The 27,181-nt window shown below is 52.2% G+C and overlaps 1 protein-coding gene across 6 annotated transcripts in view; it reads left to right on the top strand.

The window, feature by feature from the left end:
- The window catches only part of WSCD2 (WSC domain containing 2), a 116,417-nt gene that overhangs the window by 28,050 nt on the left and 61,186 nt on the right, over positions 1-27,181 (top strand). Inside the window, exon 1 of one of the 6 annotated variants that reach the window (XM_058691069.1) lies at positions 15,483-15,716. The exons of the other annotated variants lie outside the window; for them this stretch is intronic. The gene's annotated coding sequence lies outside the window, so the exon portion shown is untranslated. Of the gene's footprint in view, positions 1-15,482; positions 15,717-27,181 lie in introns of those variants that run through there. 6 annotated transcript variants of the gene reach the window in all.

Here is a 27,181-nt window from a genome sequence, read left to right as displayed (position 1 = left end):
GACGCCGTGGTGAATAAGATGGACCCTGTCCCTGCCCTGGGGGAACCAGTATCCCACTTGGGACCTTCCCTGTGTCTTTATACTCAACCTCCAGCTACCCTGATCCAGGCCACCACCTCACTCTCTTCCCTGGATTCCTGGAACACCCTCCATTCTGCAGCCAGAGTTCTTCCTGAATCACAGATCTGATGAATCCAGGGCCCCCTGCTGCCCCAAGCGTAAAATGGAAACTCACCACGCACCAGCCGCCTTAGCCTCCTTTCTGTCCGAGACTGATGGAGCCCCTTTTGCCCCTGAATGTTTGCCCCGGCTGTTCCCTCTCCCTGGTTTCCTGTTCTTCATGTGACATCGTCTTCTTTTCAGGTGTCACTCTTGCCACCTCATTGTCCAGCCAGCCCTCCTTAGCCCTGTCTGTGTCCCCAGCACAGCCCTGATGGGAATAATAGCCAAGAGACACGCCGCGCTTTCTGTGTATTTGACTCTGTGCCCATTTTACAGACGAAGGAACCAAGGCACAGAGAGGAGAGTGGCTCTGCTGGGGCTCTGCGGTATTATAGTTGCCTCTGGCCACTCCCATCATGAGTCCCCTGGAGCAGGGACCGTGTCTTGCTTGTCTCTGCATCTGCAGCACACAGGACCTGGCTCATAGTAGGTGCTCGACAGACTCTCACTACATGATGAATGACTGTCTTATGAAATCAGTGAGCTCATCGTGGTCCAAGCCCTACTTGAATTGCTCCGGACTGTCTGATCGTAAGAGGTTCTTATTATTCCAGTTGGACGATGAGTTGGTTCAGCCAAGGGAGGAATCCAGTCTCCCTGCCCCAGGGGGGTCCTGGCAGCCGCCGAGGCCTCTCTCACCAGGAAATGTGGGTGTGGGAGGAAGGTCCTTGCCATCATTTGTTTTTGTCAGTGTTGACTATTTTCCAGTAGAGACCGGCTGCGGTGGGGAGTGGAGTCCAAGGGTTCGATATCGCTGTGGGGATTTCTGCCTGCAAGGACTCCAGAGGTCACCCCGGCACGGAGGCACGGGATTTGCTCGGCCGAGGCCCTGCCGGAGCCTTCCTGGAGATATTAGATGCCGATGTGGGGACACGGGGACCGCAGCTCATTACGGCCTTCTAGTTAATTTAGGAGCGTGCTGGACCAGACGTGAGGGCTGCCGGGTCTTTGGAGGCTGCCGTGAGGTTCTTTTCGAGACCCCAGGTGAAGATCAATGTGGGTCCTGCAGGAGGGTGGCAGGTAGGACAGGCAGCAGAGGGAAGGCTGCTGTAAGGACTCATCTCAGAGCCCGAGGCCTGGGGTGCGCACGGCTTGCTTTAAATCCTCTCCCGGTTATGGTGTAGCTAGATGTGATATGATATATACTAGAGTATTCTATGCTACGCTGTATTATCTGTGCTGTGCTATCTGTGCTCTCCTGTCTGTGCTGCATTATTTATACTCTCTATACTAACGGTGCATATTAAGCCATCCATACTATGCTGTCTATCGCATACTATACTATCTATATTATATTTTATTACCTACACTGTACCATGTAATAAACACAGGAGTCCACAGAAACAGAGCGGCAGGATGATCGGGCACACAAACTTGGGAGGTAGATGCCTGGGTTCAGATCCCAGCTCTGCCCCCGATGAGCTAGGATCTGAACCCAGGCATCTACCTCCCAAGTTTGCGGCCCTCAGCCTTGCTCTCCGAGCCTCAGTTTCCCCATCTGTAAGGTAGAATTACTAGCTCTAACCACCTCGTAGAGCTGTCGCGGGAAAACGTCATCGGGCACTTAGGGGCCGTTAGGGGTTGAATGGTGTCCCCCGCCTAGAATTCGTAGGTTGAAATCTTAACCCTCCGGTACCTCCGAGCGTGACCTTAACTGGAAATGGGGTCATTGTAGTTAAAGTTCATTAAATGAGGATGAGGTCCTATTGGAGTGGGCGGGGGGTGGGGGGCGGTCCTCATCCGATATGACTGGTGTGCATATAAAAAGGGGAAATTTTGACACGGGCACACACAGGCAGAACGCCATGGGGACGAGAAAGCAGAGATCAGGGCGGGGCTTCTGAGATACTCCAGGGGCCACCGGCGATTGCCAGCAACCCGCCAGAAGCCGGACAAGAGGCGTGGAACAGGTTTGCCCTCACAACCTCGGAAGGAGCCAACTCAGATCTTGGGCTTGCAGCTTCCGGAACAGGGAGAGAATAAATTCATGTTGTGGAAGCCACCGGCCTGTGGCACTTTGTCAGCAACCCTAGAAACGGACGCAGGGGCTCAGCACGGAGCCGGGCTCAGCACGGAGCCGGGCGCAGAGAGCCCGCTGCGTGGTGCCCGTCGTGATTGCTGTCCCTGGTATGTCCTGCCATTCCTGTGTTGCTCGTGCTGGGTCAGGAGCTGGCCAGAGCTAGGAGCCGTCCCCTTACTGGTGAGGCCGTGTGACTTGGGTAAATCACTTTCCCTCTCTGGGCCTCTCGGTTCCCTAATTTGTAATGTGGACACTCTGTGTGATGAGAATAATGGGACCCCTTGTGTGTAGAGATCACTTCCCCTTCCACTGTGCCCTCTCTTCCCTGACTTGCCGTCGTCCCCATTTGACAGATGAGGACGCTGAGGCTCACAGACGGAAGAAGTTACCCGCCCAAGGTCATACTGAGGCTGAGTGGCAGACATGGGGTCAAACGCAAGACCGTCCACGCTAAGGCCATTGGCCACAGAGCTCTGGTGAGGGTGGAAAAAGAGAGGGTGGTCTCAGATTCCCTCCGGGTGTGAAGATGGGATTGGCCATATTGCTGTCATTTCCTCCTTTGGGCTTATCCAGTGTTTTTACCTTGTAGCTCCCGTCACTCCCCAGGCTCTTGGGAGTCCTGCCCATTCACTGGGGAAGATAAGGTGGGGGAGGAGGGGTCACAGATCCTGCTTCAGATTCACAAGTGGAATAATTGTCTGCATGCACTTTGGCAAAGGGATTTGGGGTTGGGGAGAGGAGGTACGTTAGTGCCTCTAACCTGCTTCATGCATAGATAAAAACGACGTCTTTGGTCCCCAGGGCTCACCAAGCCATCATTCCAACTTCACATGTATGAGCCACGTTCTGCTTTTTGGGGAAAGAAAAGAAAAAAAAAAAAGCTGTTTTGTTCTGCATCTGGGCATGTGCTTTCCTCAAAGTGCCAAGGAAATCCCACCTCTGATAAACAATAGGCAGCCTCCAGAAAAGCTAAGATGCCTATGTATTCCCTGTTAGGGGAGGGTCTCGGCTCTTGCCCTCCCCCAGCATTCTGAAGAAGACGTTCCCTCCATTTTCTGGAAGGCCTGGGGGCTTGGTCCTTCCCTTTCTCATCTCCAGATCAGCTCTGCCCAGTCCTGGGGGCTTACAGGAACATTTCTGAAGGATTTTAGGGTCAGACAGACTGAGTAGAAGCACCCAGGACTTAGTAGGTGCCTTTTTCCCCCTGTCAATATCACTCATTCACTGCACAGTAGAAACCATCAACAAAACAAAAAGGCAGCCTACTGAATGGGAGAATATAATTGCCAATGGCATATCTAGTAAGGGGTTAATACCCACGATATGTAAAGAACATACACAACTCAACACCAAAAACAACAACAACAACAACAACAACAACAAAAACCGATGAAAAAAATGAGCAGAGGCCCTGAATGGACATTCCACGAAAGAAGTCACCCAGGTGGCCACCAGACACATGAAAAGATGCTCAACATCACTCATCATCAGGGAAGTGCAAATCAAAACCGTAATGCGGTCACCTCACGCCAGTCAGAATGGCGAGTATCAAGAAAACAAGAGCTAACAAGTGTTGGTGAGGATGTAGGGAAAAAGAAACCTTTGTGCACTGTCGGTGGGAACGTAAACTGGTGCAGCCATGGCGGGAAACAGTCTGGAGGTTCCTTAAAAAAAATTAAAGCCCGAGATACCATATCATCCAGTAATGCCACTGCCGGGTATTTACCCAAAGAAAACAAAAACAAATCGTTCGGTAAGATATATACACCCCTCTGTTTGTATTGCAGCATATTTAAAATAGCCAAGATATGGAAGCAACTTAAGTGTGTATCAGTAGATGAATGGATAAAGAAGATGTGATACACCCACACAAGAAACACACACACACACACACACACACACACACACACACACACACACAGTGGAATACTACTCAGCTGTTAAGAAAGAATGAAATCTTGGGGCGCCTGGGTGGCGCAGTCGGTTAAGCGTCCGGCTTCAGCCAGGTCACGATCTCACGGTCCGTGAGTTCGAGCCCCGCGTCAGGCTCTGGGCTGATGGCTCAGAGCCTGGAGCCTGTTTCCGATTCTGTGTCTCCCTCTCTCTGTCCCTCCCCCGTTCATGCTCTGTCTCTCTCTGTCCCAAAAATAAATAAACGTTGAAAAAAAAAAAAAAAAATTTAAAAAAAAAAAAAAAAAAAAAAAAAAGAAAGAATGAAATCTTGGCCATCCATGACAACACGGATGGACCTGGAAGGGCCTTAGCCTTAGAATTAGGCCAAGTGAAATAAGTCAGAGAAAGACAAGTACCATGTGATTTCACTTACATGTGGAGTTTAAAAGACCAGACGAACGATCAAACAAAAAAGCAGAAACAGACTCATAAATACAGACAACAGACTGGTGGTTTGCCGGAGGCGAGGCGGGTGGGGGCGGGGAGAGGAGTGAAGTAGGTAAAGGGAACTAAGAGGTACAAGCTTGCAGTTATGAACTAAAAGAAGTCACAGGATGGAAAGTACAGCACAGGGGATACAGTCACCAATCCTGTAAGACCGTTAGATGATGGCAGGTGGTGACCGACCACTCACCGCGGGAAGTATTGAGAGAAAAGAAATCATTCATTGAACGTCACCGAAGGTACGGGCTCTTCACCAAAAGCATTTCCAGGGAGCCAGGATCCATGCCAGCTGTCTCGCACATCACCTGTCCTCCAGCACCCCAGGGGGAGGGTAGTGATACCCCCACTGGATAGGCAGGGAAATGACTTCAAGAGAGACTGAGCGACGCCCCCAAGGACGCAAAGCTCATAGTGGTAGGATGGGTATCTGAACCCAGATGGGTCTGACCTGATTCCAAAATCTGTGCTCTTTTTAAAAGTCTAGGCTGGGGCACCTGGGTGGCTCAGTTAAGCATCCGACTTTGGCTCAGGTCCTGGTCTCATAGTCCGTGAGTTCAAGCCCCACGTTGGGCTCTGTGCCGACAGCTTGGAGCCTGGATCCTGCTTCGGATTCTATGTCTCCCTCTCTCTCTGCCCCTCCCCTGCTCAGGTGCTGTCTCTCTGTCTCTCTGTCTCTCTCTCTCAAAAGTAAGTAAACATTAAAAAAATTAAAAGTAAATAAAAAGTCCAGGCTGTTGTAAGTGAGGTCCGCTGAGTAAGCCCCCTACCCCACCAACACTGTCCGTGTTCTAGTCCCTTGAGCTCATGAACGTGGTCAGGGGGACTTTGCAGATATAGTTAGGGTAAGGATCTCGAGTCAAAATGGGGATGTTGTCCTGGGAGGGCCCAGAGTTGTCTCAAGAGTCCTTATAGAAAGGAGGCAGGAGGGTCAGAGTCAGGGGAGATGTGAAGACGGTTACAAGAGGTCAGACAGACACCAGGAGGGGGCCACAAGCCAGGGAATGTAGGTGGCCCCCAGGGAGCCTCAAGGAAGTAGATTCTCCGAGAGAATCTCCAGGAGCCAGCCCTGTGGAAGGTCTAATAGAAGAAATCTGTATTGTTTTAAGCTGCTGTGTCTGTTACCCCAGCCACAGCAAATGAATTCACTGTGCATAGAGAAGAAATAAAAGGCGCTCAACTAAAAGATTAAAGAATGTCTTGAGAGCTCGTCAGCGTAAGAGAGGTTTCCCAGCCACGTTGAATGAGTGAATGATAATGACATTAATGCTGACCTGGGTGACATTCCAGTGGGGTTCCAGTCTTATCCCAGCCCTGGACCCTGGGAGGGAGTACTTGGCATTGTCATTGTGATCTAGTAGTCTTCATGAATTTATTTTAATTTATTTTATTTATACTATTTTTGAACTGGGCTTCGTGCCCAGTGAACAGGGCTTGAACTCATGACCCTGAGATCAAAAGTCGGACGCTTAACAGACTGAGCCACCCAGGCACCCCATCTTTCATTTAGTTAAACCCCAGACCTTCAGGGAAGGGGGATTGAAGAATTTTTTTTTATGAAGGTACAACCTACATACGGTAAAATCAAATATTGGTACATTTTACAAACCTATAGACTTCATGTCACCATCGCCAAGGTCAAGATCTAGAATATCTTTCCTCACCCAGCAAGTTCCTTTGCACCCCTTCCTGATTGATACCCCTCAGGGGTAACCCGCCATTCTGATTTCTGTCACCAAGGATTAGTTTGCCTGTCCTTGAACTTCACATAAAGAGCGTCTTTTCTTTTGTGCACGCTTCCTTAGCTCCACGTTATGTCTGTGAGATGTACCCATGCTGTTACACGTATCAGCCGTTCAAGTTCATCCGCTCTCCTGTTGAAGGACGTGTGGCTTGTTTCTCCGGCTTGAGGCCGTCATGAACAGAGCTGCTAGGAATGTTCTTGTACGAGTCCTGTGGTAGGTAGAAGCCCTCGTTTCTCGTAGGTGTATGCCTGGAGTGGCGTTGCAGAATCATGGGGCAGATGGGTATTTAGTTTCAGTAGATCCCCCGGGTCTCTGGCCTGCAGCTAATCTTAGGATTAGCCTTCTGTGGCCCCACATCAGCTTTCTTTGCAGAAGTTCCATTCCCTATCGCTGTGCTGCGCTGGTAACCGGGATTATGAGACAAGGAGGTGCGAGGGTCCCTCCCTCCCAGCCCAGGAGAGCATCATCTGACCTGGTGGTTTAGAGCAGGTGGGATGTGGGTACAAATGGAGAAGGGGGCGGGGGACACTCTGCTTTTCACTCGGGACTCGTTCTTTCTATGTTGGCCCCCTCCCCCATCTTGCTGAGTTGGTAAGACATAAGTTTGGGTTCAGCTGAGTCTGGTGATTTCTTCCAAACTTAGCACACTCCCTTTGAGATTTTTGCCACATTTACATGCTTTTCTTTGAATTGACTTACTTTTTTGCTAAAAACTACTCATTGAAGGAGTTAACTTACCTGCAAATATGAAATCAATAAGACTTTCCCTAAGTAGAGGTTAATCATGATAAACACTTACGAAAGGAAAACCAAGTTGATCAGCTCTAGCCAGATACTGTCACCAGCCAGGGGCTACGCCCCTGACGCTTTTTGCTGTCTTCATGGCAGATTGGCAAGTTTTGGGGATGCGTTAAAGAACTATTAGCACCAAAGGGAGACTTTCTTTTTTCTTTTTTTAAGTGTATTTATTTTGGGGGTGGGGCGAGCTAGAGCAGGAGGTGGGGGAGGGGGAGAGAGAGAGAGAGAAAGAGAAAGAGAGAAACCCAAGCGGGCCCTGTGCTGTCAGCGAGGAGCTCGATACAGGGTTCTGTCCCAACTGTGAGATCATGACCTGAGCTGAAATCAAGAATTGGACGCTTAACTGACTGAGCCATCCGGGCGTCCCAAAGACTTTCCCAAGATGTCATCAGAGACACTGAAAGAAAATTAAAAAGGAATAACTTTCTCACTTTGCGATTGAATATCAGTTAATGTTGGAATCTTCTGTCATGCCAAGGTCAGGTCCACGCCTTGCAAAACACTGGAGTCCTAAAAAGTCACCTTTGTTTGAATCCTACACTAGCTCTGTAATATTGCATCAGTGACTTCACTTCTCTGAGCCTCAACTTCCTCACTGGTACAAGGGGCTCATCATGGCACCTGCTTCAGAGGCCTCTGGCGTTCCCACTGAATGACCCTGACCTTGGTATTACCATGATGGGGACATCTCATGAATCTTGTGGCTGTTAGCGGGAACGAACACCCAGGATATTCCTGCATTGCAATTCTGTTAGGGTTCTTACTCCTAAGCAAAGTCATCTGTTAGCTTCAGCAAAGCCCTCTGCCATTCTGGGGGAGTGTTTATTGCCCTTGGGATCCTGCCAAGGTTAAGTGGAGAATATGGTCCTGGTGAAATTCACACTTTGTCATTTGTTCACAGGCCCAGACGTTAAATCTCATCCACTGGAGGGTAACAGGAGCTCCCCATGCACCTGCTGTCAGGGAGACTGTGATGTGGGGAGGGGGGTGTCCCTGTCAGACCCCTCTGGGTTCCAAGCCTAGTGCCACGGTCTACTCACCCTGTGCCTTGGGTATGCTACATCTCTCTGGGTCTCAGTTTGCTTGTCTGTAAATGGGAATGTTCACCCCTGCCTCCTCAAGACATAAGAACGACCGGATTAGATAATGCACAAAATGCAAGAGCCAGACGTTCAATAGACAAAAATGCTTATAATTATTCTTTGTTGAGGAAGCCATGGGCTGCATTTAAAATCTCTGCAGAGCCTAGGGGCGCCTGGGTGGCGCAGTCGGTTAAGCGTCCGACTTCAGCCAGGTCACGATCTCGCGGTCCGTGAGTTCGAGCCCCGCGTCAGGCTCTGGGCTTATGGCTCAGAGCCTGGAGCCTGTTTCCGATTCTGTGTCTCCCTCTCTCTCTGCCCCTCCCCCGTTCATGCTCTGTCTCTCTCTGTCGAAAAATAAATAAAAAACGTTGAAAAAAAGTTAAAAAAAAAAAAAAATCTCTGCAGAGCCCATTCTGCCTCTTGGATTCCTGATCATCCCAAATCTTTGTTTCAGAAAGCTGTCGGGGTGCCTGAGTGGCTCGGTCGGTTAAGCGTCCGACTCTTGGTTTCGGCTCAGGTCACGATCTCATGGTTGGTGAGTTCGAGGCCCGCATCGGGCTCTGTGCTGACAGTGTGCAGCCTGCTTGGGATGATCTCCCTCTCCCTCCCTCTCTGCCCCTCGCTGCTCATGTTCTCTCTCTGTCTCTCTCAAAATAAATAAATAAACTTAAAAAAAAACCAAACCAAAAAAAAGAAAACTCTTCCCTCCCAACTGTAATTCTGTCTTAGATTTCTGTTTCCCACAGCCTAGACCACAGATTTTCACAAATCCTGTGTGGAAATCCTGCAACAGCTACGGCCATAGGTAAAACTTCCTTATGTAGAAAGTAGCAAAAACACAACTCAAATGTACTTTCTAACAAGAGAGTAATTTATTTTGGCTCACAGATACTAAAATCCACAAGTATGTTTCTTGCTTCAGGTGTGGCTTGATCCAGGCTCAGAGACCATCAGATCTTGGCTTGTCTGCATCTCTACCTTTCCCTAGTCCTTGGCTCTCCTATAGTGGCAAGGTACTCCCAGGAACCCGAGATCACTTCTCCTGGATGCCCTCATCCACTGGAGACCAGGACCTCTGTCAGCCAGTCTTGTTGGTTCTAATTAGATTACCTGCCCATTCCCAAACCAGCCAGCAGTGAGAAAGGGAGATGGGCTGTGTCGATTGGCTTGGGCCAGTCAGGACCCATTTTTGGAGCTGGATCTGGGGTTAGCCCTACTCAAACCACACCGGGGGGAGGAGGTGTGGATTCTGTAGGGAACTGATGCTGGAAGAAGGGAGCGAGGGGTAAAAGGATGCTGGGATTGCAGTCAAAGTGTCCTGACGCCTTTCTGAGACAAAGAAGTGACGGATTTTCCATCAGAGACCTAGCAGCGCAGTAGGATTGAAGGAGCAGCACCCCCCCCCTCTCTCCCTCCCTCCCTCCCTCCCCGCCCCTCTCTCCCCCTTGTTCCCAGTGCCGTGTGGCCTGAAAATAACAAGGTTGGAGTCAGAGTGATGAATGGGGCAAGATTGACTCGGCACTAATTTTGCCTGGGAGCTGTAGCTATTTTGGGCCCTTGCTGAGCCCTGGTTTAGCTTAGCTGGTTAGAGAGCAGGGCTCATGAGGTCAAGGGTATAAAAAGGGAGCCGGAAACATGGGACTGGAGGCCGAAGTCTTGGGGCCTGCTCCTCCTGTTCTGCCACTTTCGACCTGGAGCCCTCATGTTACTTACCCTCCCTGGGCCAGTATCTTCACGTTCTTTCCTTCTGTCCCCGCCTCCTTCGCTAGTCACTGCTACACGTCTCGGGTCACAGCCTGATTTCTCATCCCAAGACTGGGTTGAATGTCCCTCCGTGTGCTTCTGTAGCTTTAGGCTTCCAGGTATGAGTCCCGTTTCTCCCAATTTCTCAACGAATGAGTTGGGGCGAGTCTGTCACCCTCGCTGTGCCTCAGTTGTCTCATCTGTCAAATGGGGATAACGGGAGTAGTGCCTGTCTCATGGGGTTGTTGCAGTTCATTACACTGTGTAACTTAAGTAAGCACTTAACACAGGAACTGGGCTCAGTAAATGCTAGTTTAAAATCGAGATGGTTCTGACATTCAGTGGAATATTGAGCTAATGAAATCAAGCGTCTAGTCCCCTGTCACGTAAGACCCATGGAACTGGGGCTTCATAGCGTTCTCTCCTCTCTGTCATTACTCACGTATTTCCTAGCATGTAGTACGTGCTCAATAAAACTTGTGGCCTAAATGGCCCAGGTCTGATGTTCTAGGGAACTCCCCTAGCTCTGCTGAGAGCCCCAAATTGTGCAGCTGGGTTTGTCCACAGGTCCTCACCAGCAATGCCGCCATTGAAAGGCTGGTGCGAAACTGGGAGTGGGAGGCTTGTGCATAATAATTGGAGCATTGCTAAAATCCTTTCCCGTCTCTTCAATTCCACGATTTGCTCCTTCCAGCCCCTCCCCACCCAGAGCCTTGAAGTTCAGGAAGGCGGGTAAGTAACTCGCATGAGGGCTCCAGGTCCTTGAAGTTCAGGAAGGCCTTGCTGACGCGCAAATATCTGCATGTGAATCCATGATGACCATGGTGTCACTGGCTTTAAAGAGCTCATTAGAAGAACAGCGTGTTGTGGGGGGTAGGCCACTGGCCTGGTAAATTCTGCAAGGTCAGGGATAGAGGGAGGAAGGAGACACCGAGCGGGCACCTCCCTGGCTGAGAGCAAAGTCAGCCGGAGGGGGCGTCTTTGGTTCTGCCCAGAGCTTGACCTGCAGCGACTTTATATAAACTTGGTTGGCAACACTGGTTAACAATAAATAACTAGAACCCCCCAAACAAGGCCCCCTCTGCTGAGCAGACCATTAAGGACCCGAGGGAGGTTATTTCACTTGGCAGCTTCCCCCAGGGGTGGCCGAGAAGCCCAAAGATGGAGGCTGGGCTCCTCGAGCCTTCTTGTACTGGGAAGGGAAAAATAAATGACACGGGACCCGTGGCGGCTGGCTTATTTGTCTCCCCTCCCTGAGGCGTGCTCAACGCTGTGTGCTGGCAGTGTTCTTTGGCCAAACCGGATGTCCTGGGTGTAGGGCGTGTGTGTGTGTGTGTGTGTGTGTGTGTGTGTGTGTGTGTCCCAGACCAGAACCATCGTTCAGCCTGACCTTTGTTTTTGTGTGCTATTGATTGGATTTAAGTCACTTTATTACTTTCTCCAGGTGAGCCCTGCCACTCTGTGCCCCGTGTTGCTTTGTGGTCACAGCACCTGTGGGGAGGCAGAAGGCGAGGATGAGGCTGATGGGAATAACGTCAGTGGTGATGGTGACCGTGATGAATGAAACAATGGCAGTGATGATGATGATGGGGATGATGGGGATGGGGATGATGGGGATGATGGAAATGGGGATGGGGATGATGGGGATGATGGAAATGGGGATGGGGTGATGGGGATGATGGAAATGGGGATGGGGATGATGGGGATGATGGAAATGGGGATGGGGATGATGGGGATGATGGGGATGATGGAAATGGGGATGGGGATGATGGGGATGATGGAAATGGGGATGGGGTGATGGGGATGATGGAAATGGGGATGGGGATGATGGAAATGGGGATGGGGATGATGGGGATGATGGAAATGGGGATGGGGTGATGGGGATGATGGAAATGGGGATGGGGTGATGGGGATGATGGGGATGATGGAAATGGGGATGGGCTGATGGGGATGATGGAAATGGGGATGGGGATGATGGAAATGGGGATGGGGTGATGGGGATGATGGAAATGGGGATGGGGTGATGGGGATGATGGAAATGGGGATGGGGATGATGGGGATGATGGGGATGATGGAAATGGGGATGGGGATGATGGAGATGATGGAAATGGGGATGGGGTGATGGGGATGATGGAAATGGGGATGGGGATGATGGGGATGATGGAAATGGGGATGGGGATGATGGGGATGATGGAAATGGGGATGGGGTGATGGGGATGATGGAAATGGGGATGATGGGGATGATGGGGATGATGGGGATGATGGAAATGGGGATGGGGATGATGGGGATGATGGAAATGGGGATGGGGTGATGGGGATGATGGAAATGGGGATGATGGGGATGATGGGGATGATGGGGATGATGGAAATGGGGATGGGGATGATGGGGATGATGGAAATGGGGATGGGGTGATGGTGACGGGAGCAAAATCCACTGAGCACGCTAGATACACAGCACTCTTCTGAATGATTTCATTTAATTTACTAACTTCTTTAATCCCCACCACTTCCCTGTGAACAAGGGTCTGTTGTCACAGAATCCATCATCTGCTGGCCGTGCAATGCTGGGCAAGTGATCTCATCTCCCAGAGTCTTGGTTTCCCCATCTGTAAAATGGGATAAAAATAGCACATCTCTGGCACATGCTCAGCGTTTGACGTAAATGTTCGAGAGACGAAGGCGATCCTCACGGCTGTTGATCAGGCCCTCCCGTCAAGCCTGTGAAGGAGGAGGTTTATGAGGACCCCAGTCCTCCGGGACAGGGCCGGGGCAAGCTCTGCCGGGTAGGAGCAGCTGAGCTGGGTTCAAAGCTGGGCGTGGGCCGCCGTGCCAGTCGCGCTGGCCGCCAGAAGCTCCTTCGGTCGGATCCCTGGGGTCCCCGGGCTGAGACCACGTGAGCCCAGATTGGCCCCAGAGCCGGCTGGGCTCAGTCAGCCCCCCGGCGGGCCCTCAGCCGAGCGGCCCCGGGACCGACCACAGGGTTGGGGTGGGGAACGCAGGAGAGCTGGAGGTTGGGGCACATGGGGTGAGTCGCCTGGTACCTGGAGAGCTGGGATGCCAGAGACACAGTTCGCCGGTTCCCTCGCCTCCCACCTGAGGAGGCCAGTGGAGCGGCAGCCGTGACGCGTCTTAACTTGGAGTGGGATGCGTCTAGAGCGTTTTTCCCGGCTCTGCAAATCCACGAACAGCCAGATCTTCCGAGCCACACCTTCCTCTGCGGGGCTGCCGGCTCCGTGCGTCTACCAAGCCATCAAGGTGTGGATGGGGTGATCTGAGATGTGCATCGGTATAAGACACCCCCCAGAGCCTGAGGTCTTCGTGTGAAGCAAAGAATATAGAAGGTGTCGTTAATCACGTTTTATTTCATGTTGCAATGACAATATTTTAGATTTTTGGGTTAAAGTACATGATAAAGGCTGGTTTCACCTGTTTTTTCCTTTGTCATGTGGCTGCTTGAACATCTTAGGTGATGCATACGGCTCACGTCGCGCCGTTCTCTGTTCTAGAGCTTACAGTGAAGTGAGATTTCACAGTTTAACAATCGAACAGCTTGTTTGAGGGTTTCAGACCTGAATTCAGATCTCCAGCTAGCCCCTAACCAGCTGTGTGCCCTTGGGCAACTCACCGCCCCTCTCTGGGCCTTTGTTTCCTCAACTGGAAAACGAAGGTACTAATACCTACCTCCTAGGGTTGTTTTGTGGGTGAATGAGAGGCGAGGTGGACGGTGGTGAAAATAATGTCTGGCGTTGAGTGAGCAGTCTGTAACTGAGAGGTGTTGTTGTCATTTAAATGAGCTGATCTGGGGCGCCTGGGTGGCTCAGTCGGTAGAGCGTCCGACTTCGGCTCAGGTCACGATCTCGCGGTCCCTGAGTTCAAGCCCCGCGTCGGGCTCTGTGCTGACAGCTCAGAGCCTGGAGCCTGCTTCCGATTCTGTGTCTCCCTCTCTCTCTGCCCCTCCCCCATTCATGCTCTGTCTCTCTCTGTCTCAAAAATAAATAAACATTAAAAAAAAAATTTAAATGAGTTGATCTGCACCAACCCTGTGGAGTCCAAACCCCTCCAGCCCCGAGAATGGTCTTTGTATTATTTTCCCTTTTGTGACTGGAAAGATTTTTCTTTCTTTCTTTTTTTTTTTTTTTTTAGTTATTTATTTGAGAGTGACCGAGAGAGAGGAGCATATGGACAGGAGGGGAGAGAGAGAGAGAGAGAGAGAGAGAATATCCCAAGCAGGCTCTGTGCTGTCAGTGTGGAGCCTTACACGGGGCTTGATCTCATGAACCGTGAGATCATGACCTAACCCAAGATCAGGAGTTGGACGCTCAACCAGGCACCCCAGGATTTTTGTTCCTTAAACAAATTCTATGATTGTAAGATTTTTTCCCACTAAATTAAAAAAAAAAAATCTGTCAGAGACACTAATAATTCTCGAGAAATTCTGCTTGTCTTGAGGAGGGATGGTCTATAGCACTGAGTTAATCCAATTCCAGCCCCCAAACACAGAGTTGTACCACTGTTGAGGATTAGTGTGTAATTTCTAGGGTTTTAAAAATCCTAAGACGTCCCATGGACCCCTGTGGTGCCTTCAGGCACCTTTAAGAGTTTGGGACAGTGGGAGGGGGAGGAGGACCATGATCTGTGTTAATCTCCTCATTTTACAGATAGGGGAACGGATGACCAGAGAGGTTAGGCACCCTGCCCGACTCCACACAGCAAGTCGGTGGCAGAGGTCATCTGGCTGCGGTCTTTGCTCGTGACCACTTGCTATAGTGCATTATGGCACCTAGTCATCCCAACAGTCTTAAAATTATTCCTATTTAAAGATGAGGAAACAGGATCAGAGAGGCTAAGTCACTTGTCTAGCAGCAAGTGGCAGAAATGATACCCCCCCCCCCCACAAATTCACATCCATCAGGAACCTCAGAATTGAGCCTTTTGTGGAAATAGGTGTCATGAGTTGAGGTGCAGTCCTACCGGAATCGGGTGGGTCCCAACCCAGTGACCGGTGCCCTTATGAGAAAACAGAGACAGACACCCAGAGGGAACACACGTGAAGGTGGAGACAGAGACATTCGATTGATGCGTCTGTGAGCCCACGAACGCCAGAGATTGCCAGAACCCACCAGAAGTTAGGAGACAGGCACGGAACGGATGCTCCCTCAGAACCTCCGGAAGGAACCAGCCCTTCTGACAGCTTGATTGTGGACTTCTGGCCCCCAGATCTATGAGAAGATACGTTTCTGTTGTATTAAGCCCCCTAGTTTGCTAATTTCTTATTTGGAAAATATTCCAGACGCAATAGGCTTGCCGCCCCTTCACATTGAAAACCCCAGCTGGTTCCAGGGAGCTGTCAGCATGTGCCCTCCTCCTGTCCGCGGACCCTCCTGGTGGCCCGTGGCAGCTGCCCAGCCTCAGAGCCTCAGGCTGCGGGCTATGAGAAAGGCCGCTGTGGCTGTGGTTCAACTGTGCATCCCGTCTGCTGCTTGCATTGTGAGCTCTTGCAAATTACTGTTTTCAGTTGAAAAGAGGTTCCAGAGAGCTCTTCAGCTGCTCAGCAGGAGCCGTGGATGCTCTTGAATTAACGAGGAGAAGCGGAACCTTCTATGACGGATGGCCTGGACCCCCCGCCCCCTTTGTCCTGGCCCTTGGTCAGGCTTGGGAGGGACGGTGGGGCCTCTCCGTGGTTCCCAGAAAAGCGGTTTCAGCTGAGACCAGGTCAGAGTTGCCTGTGTTCGGTGTGTCTGTTTGGAAGGGGCCAGGGGATGCTGAATTAGGCGATGTAGTTTCCAGGGGGTCAGCTGGCTTCTGACGCCTATTCAGAGGGGCCTGAGGGGCCTCTTACCCAACGCGGCAGCCTGTCATTGGTCAGCACACACAGCGGACCTTCATTTGATGCGGTCAAATGGGCAGGAGGCCATTGAGGAGTAGCTGGCTGCTGGCTCACTGTGTGTGTGTGTGTGTGTGTGTGTGTGTGTGTGTGTGTGGTGGGGACTGTCTGGGATTTGAACACGCTTGCCCTGTTGGTTGATCTGATGCAAACTCCCCTCTATCTCTGGTTTCCACCTTAGCTGGGGCCATTCTCCCCTAAGCCTATTTGCACACCCATCCCACCAATATTTATTGTGCACGGGCTGTTTTCCAGACTCCAGGAAAGGCCCTTTACAGCATTGTCTCATTTAATCATTACAGAAACCCTGGGCTGCATTATTGTCATTGTCCCCATTTTACAGATGATGAAATCAAGGCTTGGTCTCTTGCCCCAGCTCACAGAGCTGGTAAGTGGCCAAGCAACGTTCAGATGCTGGTCTGTCTTACACCCAAGTCCACGCTCCTGACCGTATTCATCTTGGGAGGGTCTCTGAGTTTTGACCACTGAGCTGAGTTTGAGGGATAAAAAAGCAGATTTGATTCAAGACCGTGGCAACAAGGGGGAGAGAGACCGTGGGATGGCGCAGCCCCACCCCGAAAACGGCAGGGCGAGCAGGGACATACAGCTGAGCCCAGGGTCGGGGGGTGGTCAGTGGATGGAAGACTAGGAAACATCGGGAACAAGGCAGGATTCTGGCTAACCTGACCCAACAGGATTCGTGCTGAAGGCGGGTCAGGTGATCAGACGTTACCTGGGGGATGGGGGCGGGGGGGGGGGGGGGAGCCGGCATTGAAGGTGATCAGATATGGGGGCTGGGGATTCTGCTCAACTCACTTGACAGGATTCTTGCTAAAATTGGACAATGCAGAGATGCCCACTTGAAGACAAGTTCAGGGAAGGCTGAGTAGAGCTTCGCTAAGCAGAGAATCTTTGTCACTATTTATTCCCCGTCTTGTCCTTAAAAAAACAATGAAGGCTGCAGCTGCCTTAAGTAGAGTTGGATAATTAAGACGTTGGGCTCTGGTGTCAGACATGTCTAGGCTCAAACCCTGGCTCTCCCAGCCGCTAGCTGAGTGCCTCAGTTTCCATACCTGTAAAATGGAGACCGTCACAGACCTCCGTCCTGGGGCTGGGTGCGGTGATGTGGGAACAGCCTGGCACAAGGTTCAAATCCACACGCGGTGGCTGGAATCTGATTACCGGACAGCGTCCTCCAAACCAAGGCACCTGGGGACTATCAACGTCACTCTTTCTGCCACGGTCAGCCCATCCCGCTGATGGCTTTGAGCCTCTAAAACGCGACTATGTCGAGGGGCGCCTGGGGGGTTCAGTCAGTTAAGCGTCTGGCTTCGGCTCAGGTCGTGATCTCCCAGCTCGTGGGTTTCAGCCCCGCATCGGGCTCTGTGCTGACCTGAGAGCCTGCTTCGGATTCTGTGTCTCCCTCTCTCTCTGCCCCTCCCCCACTGGCACTCTGTCTCTCTCTCTCCAAAATAAACAGAAAATACCAATGCGTCGGGCACTGTGGAAAGAGTCAGGGATACAGAGGTGAGAAAGATAGAGTCAATTCTGTCTTCAGGTGGCTCTTGGAAGGTAGAGGGATACTGAGCTGGGCTTGCGTGTGTGAATCGTTGCGTGGAGACATTTGACAGTGGAGACATTTTTTAAGTTTATTTTTATTTTTGAGAGAGGGAGAGCGAGCGAGTGGGGAAAGGGCAGAGAGAGAGGGGGGACTGAGGATCCGAAGCAGGCTCCCCACCGACAGCAGAGAGCCCGAAACGGGGCTGAAACCCATGAACTGTGAGTTCATGGCGGGAGCTGAAGTTGGACGCTTGACCGACCGAGCCACCCGGGCGCCCCCAGGAGACCGTTTTGATTGTCATGACTGATGGGGGGGGGGGGGTTGCTCGTAGGCAGAAGTCTGCCAGGGTGCTTGTAAATATCCTGCAGTGCATGGGGTAGCCCCCCTCAACAGCGAATCATCCCAGCCCCGGATGTCAGTAACGCCAAGGTTGAGAAACGCAGGTGTGTGCACCAGTGAGCGCGGTGAGCACTCCTGTCACCCCTGCGCAGAGACCCTAGGGCTCCGCGGGACCCGGAGGAAGCACGTGCTTGAACCACCCTCCTTCAGCCTGCCCTCACCCATCAGCGGCTTCCAGCCAGATAATCAGACCTCCCCACGTTTCATAGGATCCGGTCCTCCGTGGAGCAAATGCAGAAACAAAGCCCTGGGCAAATGTGTTTTTATGTAAACACAGCAGGGGGTGGCGGCAGCCTGGGGAGAAAGTACCCTATGGCTGCTCCTTCTCAGAGCAAAAATAACCCTGACTATTCCTGCTCTTGGAGCCCAGCAGGCCAGGAGAGGAGGGTCACGTGGGGACCCAGGTGCTCATGGGAGCTGTCCCTGCCCCGCCTGAGCCACCCCCTCCCTCCAGGTGAGCACCCAGGAGCCGGGGATGAGAAGAGAGCAGGTGTTGGTTTTCTTGGAAGCATCCCTTCCTTCGTCGCTCGGCCGGCATAGCAGGAAAAAAGCAGGTTTTTGAGTATAATTTACCTACAGTAAAATTCACCCAGTGTATGGTTCTGTACGTTTCAACAAGTGCACTCGGCCGTGGAACCACCTGCAGAACCGAGATATACAGGCATCCGTCACCCCTCAAAATCCCTCTGTGCCTCGCCTGTTTCCCCCCTCCCCCCGCCCCCAAGACTTTAAAAGCTAAAAAATAAGGTCGTCTGTCCTCTTCCTGACGGCAGAGGCCGCCTCTTCTTCAGGGGTGGGTCCACAGCACCTGGCACGCAATAGATACGCAATAAATGTTTGCCGAATGGAGAAATAAAACCACCCTCCCCCCCCGCCACAGGGGTCTGGGGGAGACTATCGGGCTCCCGTGGATCAGAGCAGAGGTGGTTTGAGGTGATGAAGGAGAAGTTTTCCCCCGGAGATGATGCATCTGTGAACTTTCTGCAGGATAGACTCTCACCTTAGAGGGATCCCCGGGTTCAGGTCAGGCCTGCGGGGCACATCTTGGCTTGGCAGGTGGCTGGCGCGCAGTGAGTGCTTGTTGAGGGAATGAGTGAGTGAATTGTAGTTTGAATGGGGGTGGGGGAGGCGGTCATCAGTAAGGAGGAGCCAAAAGACATTTTGGGCAGTTTTTGTTTTTGTGCTTTCCAAGGGAGAAACTGAAGGCACAGAGAGGGTAAACCGCTTGCCTTGGGACACACAGTCATAGAACGAACTTGACGGGTTGGAACAGGAATAGGAAAGGGAACGAGAGACAGACATGAATCTTTTCCTCGTGCCTGCACCAGGCTAGGAGTTTCAGACACAAGCTCCCTCCACCCTTCACAGCCCCCCGGGAGCAGCCCTGTCATTTGCAGGGCCTCATGCAAAGTGCAGATGCTTCCCTGTTCGGTAATTGTTACGAATTCCAAGACCTCGGCAGCAGAGCATTAAACCAAGTGCGGGGTCCCCCACGGGACCCCACAGGTAGCACACCCAGGGAAAGGGCCCTGTGACCACGTCATTTACAGGCAAGGAAACCCCAGCTCAGACAGGCTGCCCATTTCATCCAGGACACCACGCCTGTCTTCCGGTGTCCAGATTCGAACCCACGGGCTTCAGTGGTCATCAGCTTCATTCGCTGAGTGTGCCAGCCTTGCCCCTGAGCCCCCAGGGCTGAGCACCTGAGTGCCCTGACGTGCAGTCCAGCGCTCTGGGCAGGGAGGAGAGGAGCTTCCCTGCCCCCCGGGCGCCTGGCTGCTGCAGCCTTGAGCACACAGCCAGCTCCCCTGCCTCCTTCTCCCTCCCAGGATGTAAGGAGACAGACCTTCCTCCCTCCTCCCCAGGGAAGATTTATTCCTGGGGGTGCGTGGGTGGATGCGTGTTTGAGGGGGGGGTGTTTGTCTAAATTTAAAGACATCATGACAGCAACAGCCTATTAATGTTGAGACTGGTGAGGTCTCTCCTTTAGAAGAATCACGAATAAGTTGACAGCAGGAGCCGCCTCCGGTTCTAACTTCTGCGCCCCAGGTGCGCCTCGCCCAGCTCCTTGCCTGCCAGTCCCCTGGCAGCTGAGGGTAATAATAGGGGCCGGGGGTGAAGGCGTGCACTTGGCCTGAAGAGCGCTGGCTGCGGGATGTATGGAATTGTCGAATCACTGTATCACACACCTGAAACTAATGTTAACACTGTATGCTAACTAGCTGGAAGAATAATAACAATAGTGAAGCTGTCTTCTGGTGCCAGATGCCCATGGGGGACCCTGAGAAGTGGCATAGTTGTGCATTTTATAGATTGGGAAGACAGAGGTTCAGAGAGGGGCCTGCCCTGCCGTGGTCTTGAGTTATGAACTGACGAGGAGGGTTTCAGTGACTCCAGTATGTTCCAGAACCCATGCACCCTCCGGCGAGCCTTGGCTGCCTATGTTGATTCAAACGCGAAGTTAACAGTAGTTGCGATCCTGTTGAGATCCAGCGGTGTGCCTGGCCCTGGCCTAAGCATTTTACGTGTGTTACTTGGAAGAATCCTTCAAACAGTCCATGCAGCGGGGATCCACCATTGTCATCCCAGTTTATGGATGAGGAGCCTACAGTTTAAGAGACATAAGTGGCTTCCTCCCCTTCTCAGAGCTCGTGATAAAGCCAAGATACCAAGTCAAGTCTCGGTGACCTCAAAACTCCTGCACCCTCCGTCTGTGTCTTTAAACCACGGCCAGTAGTGGAGAAAGAGAAGACAGGCAAAATCACACACACACACACACACACACACACACACACACACACACACAATCAATCACTCCTACACCTACTCTGCAAGAGGTAATGTCTTTATGTACATTGGTGAGTTTCCATCCAGCTGTTTTTCTCTGCCGAAGGGAACATTCTTGCCCCAGGCAAGCTGACCTTTGGTGTTCTGTAATCGCCGAGCAATTTAGAGATGCCTGGAAATGTATAATTCATGCGCACATCTTTCATCCTGGTCACTGGAAGGCAGCGAGGCATGGCTGTCTCCCGGGGAGAATTTCAACCTTGGCACGGGAGGAGGAGATGGGGTCTTTGGGGCTCAGAAGGGAATTTCAGAATCTGAGAACCTACCAACGTTGAAGCCGACCCTCGTATCCCAGCACAGGATGTCAGGTGCAGGGGGCGCGGGGGATCCTGGCAGGGAACCTTATAGTCAATCTTACGACACTGGGGTAAAATCTTAGAATTGAGCTCCGGAACCAGAGACTACACTCTGTAAATCTGGAGTCCGAGGGGTCCAGGGGTGGTGTTCTGGTCCACTCCTCTGTTCTTTTGGCAATCCCAGGGGATAAGAAACCAGGTTTGGTCAGGATGAGAAGCTTTGGTTTCTGGCTTTAGCTGCAACCCGAAACGTGTCTGGGCAGGTCTCGTAGTGTCTGCTGTTTCTCGTCCGTGAGTTGGGTTGAAGCGTCCCTGCCATGTGCCGTGAATGGGGATGGAGAAATAGGGGTGTGTGCATATGTGCGTGGGCCGTGAGGGCAGGTGACGGGCGTGGGGACGTACGTGTTCACGCACGCGTGCGTCTCTGGTGATGTGTGTGCTCCCATGCCGCCTCTGGATGGTATCCAGGGGGTGAACCAGGGGGCTGAAGTATTCGTCAGTTTCTGGCAGCAGTTACCCTCGTGGGAGGGGACGTCTCTCTGATGGATGCCAGCAGTGTCCTTGGGTCACTGAAGGACATGGTGAAGATACCACTGGGGTCTGAGGACCCCTGTGGCTTCTAGAAGGGGCTCATTGCCCTCATTCCCAGCTGAGGGGGCACCAGCTTGCTGAGCAGACTCTGCAGAGAAAAGCCTTCTGGACACTCCAGCCTGCAGAGGTCAGAGGGTGGTCCTGTGGCCAGAGGCACTGACATGTGGATAGTATGACTAAGGTTCTGGAGTTGGACAGGCCCGGGGTCGAGTCTTACCGTGCCACTCACCCCTCTGCTTTCCGGCCGGTTGACTGACCCCCTCCCCCACCTTGATGGCCTCATCTGTAAAGTGAGAAGAAAGCCAGCCTGCCAGAGAGCCGCTGGGGAGGCTCAGTGACACGGGGTCGTTGGGAGGGCCCGGCACACAGTAGGTGCACCGTAAGTAGTAATTTGTCCATTTTCCTTCTTTCCCAGGGAGGGCGTCAAGGCTCATGGCCGGGGTTCAGGAGGCCTGGGTCTGGGAAGAGTCAGCGGTTGACTCCACCGCCCCCTTTGGGCCTCAGTTTCCCTATCTGTCAATGAGGAAAGTGGCCTGGGGATTGTGAAGGGTCTTCCCTCCAGCTCTGATGGACTGTGAGCCCCCATTTTAATTCTGCTCTGAGGACTAGGGGGTAGGTGCTCTGCGAGGGAAGAGAGCTTGGGGCTGGGGGCTCAGAGACCCCCCCCCCCCCCACGGACACACAGACACACAGACACATCTACATACACGCCTGCATGCACATACACACATACATACATACAGAGACACAGACTTACAAACATGCACACACCTGCACACATACATCTACACACCTATACAGACATACACACACATACGCACCTGCACAGCCACAGGCATGCACACACTGACATGTGTGCACACACACACACACACACACACACACACACACACACTGGCTTGGGAAGAAAGACTGGGCTGGAGGATTTGGGGGTGAGAGCCAGGGTTCTTGCCGGGGAAACCCTGGTGAAAAATTCCTCTCGGGAAGAGTTGCTAACGGAAGCTGTCAAGGTTCCTAAATTAGAGTTTAATTCTGCCTTGGCCAGTGTGGAGCCAGCAAGTGTCGATTGGCTCATGGTGGGGATGGGGGTGGGGAGGGGGCAGCAGGGAGAGAGAGGTGTGTGCATGGGGAAGAGAGCTGCAGGCCAGCAGGTGTGGGCTGGGAACCGGTGTGGCCCTCGCCTGGCTGTGTGACCCCGGGGCCACCCTTCAACCTCTCTGAGCCTCCGGTTCCTCATCTGTAAACTGTCAGACTAGCAGTAACTGGCTTCTGAGGATCCTTTGACCTCTACTATGGGAACATAATGACAATACTAGTAATAGTAGTAAGAGCTGAAACTTCTAGAACCTTCACTTGGGTTCAGGGCCACGGGAGGCATTGCACACGGATGGGGGTCATTTCATTTGAATTTCTTTGGGCCTCAGTTTCCCCTTCTGGAAAAGGAGACTGTTGGCTAGGCCGAGGATCTCCAGACTTCCTTCCAACCCGTTGTCACCTCTTCTTCGAGCTTTGAGGACGGGCCTGAGCCTTTCTCCCCTGTGATCTCCACCGTCTCACTCCATTGCCGATAAAGATCAAGGTTGACAGACCTTTCTGTAAAGAGCTAGACCGTAAATATTATAGACTTTGGGGGTCGCATGCTGGCTGCTGCTGCTTGTCTTTCTTCCTCTTCGTGACCCTTTAAAATATAAAAGCCGTTCTTCACTCTAGGGCTGACAAAAACAGGCCAGGAGCCAGTTTGGCCAAGGTCAGAGTTTGCCAACCTCTGATAGTGACGAATGTTCTCACCTCATCCAAGTGATTGCCATCCTGTATGGTGTCAGGTCAAGCCCTGAGCCTGCCCTTCTGGTCAGAGTTTTCCCCTGAGCCCCACCTAGAAGGAAATTCTAGAGCCACCACCGATCCCCGCTGAGGGCCAGGACCTCGGCCTGCTCTCAGCTCTGCTAGTCAACAAACACTCCTTGACTGTGGCTCAGCCTTGGAGAGCCACTGAGTCATTGGCCGTAGCGCCCTGGGACAGGAGGGTCCTTAGAGGCCTCCTCCTCCACCTCCTCGCTGGTCCAGCGGGTGAAACAGGCGTGGGTCACAGTGTAATTCAGAAAGGCCCCTGTGGGGTGGGGTCCACACACTCCCTAGCCCCTGCCTCCCTCCCCCTTCTGGGATGTGCTGGTCCCTGTACGACCTCCTGCCTTGCACCGTGTCCTCTCTGCCTGTGACCGTCTTGCCCCAGATCTTCCCGTGGCTGCCCCCTTTCTGGTTTTTTCAGTTCTGTGCTTCAAAGCCGCCTTCCCAGTGGGTCCGTCTGCACCCACCGTATCCAAAGTTGCCCCCCGCCCCCATGCTTTTCTCCATCACTGGGGCTTTCCAGTAATTCCAACGAACCTACAGAGAGAAAGGCACTTTCCGCTAGGATCCAGCATGCACACACACACCTGAACCCAAGGGTTCACAAAATAACACGTCTCCTTCACTGCATGTGAGTCAGTAAGGGTTCACTCTGTTCCCTCCATGCCTTCCCTTCCCTCCCCTTCCCTCCCCTTCTTTCTCCCTATTCTCTGATACCCCCTGTAGGTCTGCCCCTGTGGGTAAACATTCTGCCCAGAACCACCAGAGCCATCCATTATCTCCCCCAGACAATTAGCAACCTATTAAGGAACTCTATGCAAATGTGCGCTAATTGACCTGCGACAGAGCATCTCCTGGAGAAGAAGGATGACTCCAGATGGCTTAATGATAGGAATTTAGGGCCTTTCTTTAGAAGTCCCTCTTGGGGAGGAAAGCGATCTGGGCTCCGATCTGGGCTCCGAGAGGGCCTGCCAGCTGTCTGTCTGATGGGGAGGCCAGGGGATCAGGCTCCTTTCATCAAACCATTGGACGAGAAGAGCTGTCATTTCACCTCTTACCCCTCCTCCCCAACTCTGTCCCTTCCTGCAGCTCAGCTCGTTCCCCCAGCCCGGAGTTTTAATGGCTCCTTGACATCTGCTCTTCTGGGTCCCGCCTTTTCAGGTGTATGACTGCGACCCCCCTTTTTAATAGACTTTTTAAAGCAGTTTTAGGTTCACAGCAAAATGGAGCGGAAAGTCGAGGGATTTCCCATAAACCCCCCTTCCCCGCCCCTGCACAGCCACCCCCACACCGTCAGCGTCCGCACCAGAGCGGGGGCGTTGGTGGACCTACACCGACACGTCATTATCACCCGAAGTCCATCGTTGACATGTGGGTTCCCTCCTGGTGGTGGACATGCTTGGAGTCTGGGCACATTCACAGTGACGTGTCTCCACCATTACGGTATCGTGCAGGATATTCCCCTGCCCTGAAAATCCTGTGCTCCCCCTCTCCATCCTTCCCCCACCCCAACCCTTGGCAGCCAGTCATCTTTTTACTGTCTCTGTAGTCTTGCCTTTTCCAGAATGTCCTGTAGCTGGAATCCTGAAGGATATAGCCTCTTCAGGGTGGCATCTTTCACTTGAGTAATCTGCGCGTAAGGTTCCTCCGTGTTTTTTCATGGCTTGGCGGCTCGATTTGTAGCACCAAATAATACTCCGTTGTCCACGTGTACTGCAGTTTATTCCTCCATTTACCTCCGGGAGGACATCTTGGTTGATTCCATGTTTGGGCAATTAATGAGCAAAGCTGCTGTAAGCCACTGTGTGCAGGTTTTTGTGTGGACCTAAGGGTTCAACTCCTTTGGGTAGATTCCAAGAGCATGATGGTTGGATCGTATGGTAAGTTGGTAGGAGTATGTTTAGTTTTGTATGGTTGCCCTTTGAAGACTACCTTCAGCTCTTATTGAGTCCCTGCTGTATACCCAGCACCGTAGTAAGAAAAGTACTCAAGTTTTGTCATTCAGTGACATCTCAGTCTCATTCAGAGACGCTTGACCCTGGGAGGCCGGCCCTTGGCCCTCCGTGGGTCAGGAACTCCAGACTGTCTCAGCTCCTCTGCCTCGGTCTCTGTGCTCATCTGTTTTCCTCTCTTTGCTCTTTCTTTGGCCGTGTGATGACGGCTTCTAGCCTAAGTGACAGGCAGAGATAGTCATGTTTCAAATCCCAACTCCATGTTCCGGGGCGGGGGGAGGATGTATTGATGGATGTATTGATGGATATAAACTCAGAACTTTATATCTGAGTTCCCCTGTGGTCACCAGCAGTGCCTGTGGGCACGTTGTGTGGTACAAACATGGCCCCTGGGGCTGCCTCCGTGAGCAGGGGGTAGAGGCCACTCACTAGACGGGCCCCCCCAAAATGTGTCCTTCACGCCTACCTTGGGTGGTCAAGATGCACCACAGCCAAGTCCCTGAACCTTCATCCTTTTCTGAGACGAAATCTGGGCAAATGGATTGTCGTGAGAAGGGGTGGCGGATGGTTTGTTGAGCTGGCCAGAGTTGGGGGGTAGAGTATCACCATCTGTTGAGAAATTGTTAGGAGTCTCCGCAGAATGGAGGCTCTGGAGCCGGACTGCCCGGGTGTGCACTTTGTTCCGCCGCTTTCTGGCTGTGTGACCTCACCACAGGCACCTTAACCTTCCTAAACCTCCGTTTTCTCATCTGTAATCGGGGGCTGACGAAGGAGACCTTTCTTTTAGGTTATAAGGATGAAACAAATTGTGTCTAGAACAGTGCCTGACACACAGTAGGTGCTTAGTACATACCGGCATGTGCTATTATTATGGTGCTGTGTATTTTACACACATTAGCTCATATAACCCTCCGACCTTTCTAGCCAGCGGGGGGAGATTGGTCGTATTTTGCAGATGAGGGAACTGAGTCTCGGAGAAGCCACTTGCCGAAGATCCCAGCCGCCGTGTCGCTGGGGCAGGTTCAAACCAGAAATGACCGACCCTCGGTCTGACCCCCTCCTGTGGCTCTTCCCTGGTGGTTTCTCTTCACTGTGGCGCAGCCTGGTTTCTCTGCAACAAGTGAAGGTGGCCATAAAGTTTGCCCGTGGAACAGGAGGCATTGGAGTCATTACCCGGGGAAACGAAATTTTAATATTTATTTTTAATGGGCCCCATATGCTCCTTTTGATTTTTTTATTTAATTACATCATGGCAGATGGCTGGGTGTTAAAGGCCATTAAGCTAATGGCACTTTGCCTTCTCGTTTATTTTTCTTGAATTTGGGGAAAGATGAATGATAATGGACACGGATGGTGAGCTGTGGATGCCGGGTGGTGGCGGGTGAGTCCCGGTCCTCGGACCGGAAGGAAGGAAGTGTGGGGGCTCTGGGGCTCCTCCTGGCGGCCGGGTGAGTGTGCGGAAGGCAGCACATGCTTGGGTTTTAGGAGGCCGGAGCAAGGTTTCCCCTGAGGGCGCACACACAGATGTGCAGAGTCTTGGACACGATAATCCCACTTTTTTGGCCCCCAGAGCAACTCTGTATGTACTGACTGAAGTACCCGTCACACCTTTGCACAGGGCGGGCCAGGCAATGGGGAGAAAGACACCGAGGGTCCATCACGGACGCAATGGTGTCATTATACTCTGGACACCGGTGAAGGGACGGGTGTGTCCCAGAGGGGGTCCACACACCATGCAGGGGTGTGAAGTTCTTCCCCGGGGTTAGTTGGGTTAATAAAATTCTAGATTCCTAAAGACCGTG

This window comes from Neofelis nebulosa, chromosome 11 (genome assembly GCF_028018385.1).
Source record: "Neofelis nebulosa isolate mNeoNeb1 chromosome 11, mNeoNeb1.pri, whole genome shotgun sequence".
Lineage (NCBI taxonomy): Eukaryota > Metazoa > Chordata > Mammalia > Carnivora > Felidae > Neofelis > Neofelis nebulosa.
The sequence above is the reverse complement of the archived record's forward strand: the minus strand, read 5'-3'. Positions and strand labels throughout refer to the sequence as shown.